We start from the raw sequence: 1,729 nt of genomic DNA, 5'->3' as shown, positions 1-1,729 counted from the left end.
AAAGAATAGCTAAATCAGGCTAGAATTTAGATTTCAGAATGGCCTGACTTAAACGTGTGGACAATGCTGAAGAAACAAGTCCATGTCAGAAAACCAACAAATTTAGCTAAACTGCACCAATTTTGTCAAGAGGAATGGTCAAAAATTCAACCAGAAGCTTGTGGATGGCTACCAAAAGCGCCTTATTGCAGTGCAACTTGCCAAGGGACATGTAAGCAAATATTAACATTGCTGTATGTATACTTTTGACCCAGCACATTTGCTCACATTTTCAGTAGAGCCATAATAAATTCATAAAAGAACCAAACTTCATGAATGTTTTTTGTGACCAACAAGTATGTGCTCCAATCACTCTATCAGAAAAAAATAAGAGTTGTAGAAATGATTGGAAACTCTACACAGCCATGACTTTATGTTCTTTACAAGTGTATGTCAACTTTTGACCACGACTGTATATGTATGTATGTCAGAAAAATTGTATGTAAATTATCAAAAAACTTTCCGTTCTCTGAGTTCCCAATGAACAGACAAGAGGCTGTCTTTGTTGCACCAAGCAAAGGCTTGGAAAATTCCATTATGTACGATGGGAGGAGACGGGAGGGGGTTATCTATTGTCATCGAAGACCTGCTCAAGCTGAATCCATCTTTTTCTTTTGTGTTGACGTGACCGAAAACAATGACTGTTTACATCCTCCCCATTCCTTTGGAAGCAGATGTTGTTGTGTAAACAGGGAGTGTCCAAATAAAAAGAGGTGGCGTACAATCTTTCGCCAGAGCGTGGGGGACACTGTAAGAGGTTATAGGTTGACACGTTTCTCCTCAATTGAGTCAAAATTGAATTCTGCCTCTGTTTGATTCTTTGCTTCTTGTCTTGTTTAATAGATGTCATCAGTGTTTGAACCTGACAATGTATGTATGTATACATCAGTGACGTGCAGTCACTAGAGGCAGGTGAGGCATGGCCTCACCTGCCATCATGGAAAGAAAAAAAATGTAAAAAGAAAAAAAAAAAATTAAATTGTTAAATGTATCCAGTGATTATACTATAAAGTTATTTTCCATTTAACTTCACCAGTTTTAGATTATTTTTATTCAAAATCGCTGAATTTTCACATTTGCCGTTCAAATACCGAGAAGAGACGGTGCGGTGATCAGCAGCCAGTTGAGGCACGTCACTCAGTGCCTCAACATGGATTCCGAACTCGGCTAACTGCTGGCCTGCTGTGCAGTGAGACCGTATTGCTATATGAACTATATTATACATTTCCATAGTTTAGTTAGCTGAGGTATATAATGTACAGTGTATTTTGTCAACAACTGTATGTGTGTAACGTATTTCTTGTGCTGAGCGATCATAAAACGGCTGCAAAAGACGCACTGGCTGAGGCTCCAGTAATCCCGCCTCCTGCACCCCCGCCGTAGAATGCACCCCCTGACGGCAGTGTTATATCAACTAAAGCCCACACTTAAACTTTCCACGTGCAAGATTGAATCTATTTAAAAAAGTTATTTCATAAGAAGCCAAAAAGTGCAAAAACAATAATGTTCGTGTTGGAGGAGTTGTGACTGACTGCAGGGTCACAACATTAGGTACACCTGCAGACTGCAGGTGTTCCTAATTCACAACTCCTCCAACACGAACATTATTGTTTTTGCAGTTTTTGGCTTCTTATTAAATAACTTTTGTAACCTATTTTCATGGGCTTTCCTCTTTGTGATGTTAAGTTCC

This window comes from Nerophis lumbriciformis, linkage group LG12 (assembly GCF_033978685.3).
Source record: "Nerophis lumbriciformis linkage group LG12, RoL_Nlum_v2.1, whole genome shotgun sequence".
In the NCBI taxonomy this organism is placed as follows: Eukaryota; Metazoa; Chordata; class Actinopteri; order Syngnathiformes; family Syngnathidae; genus Nerophis; species Nerophis lumbriciformis.
Note: the sequence above shows the minus strand (reverse complement) of the source record.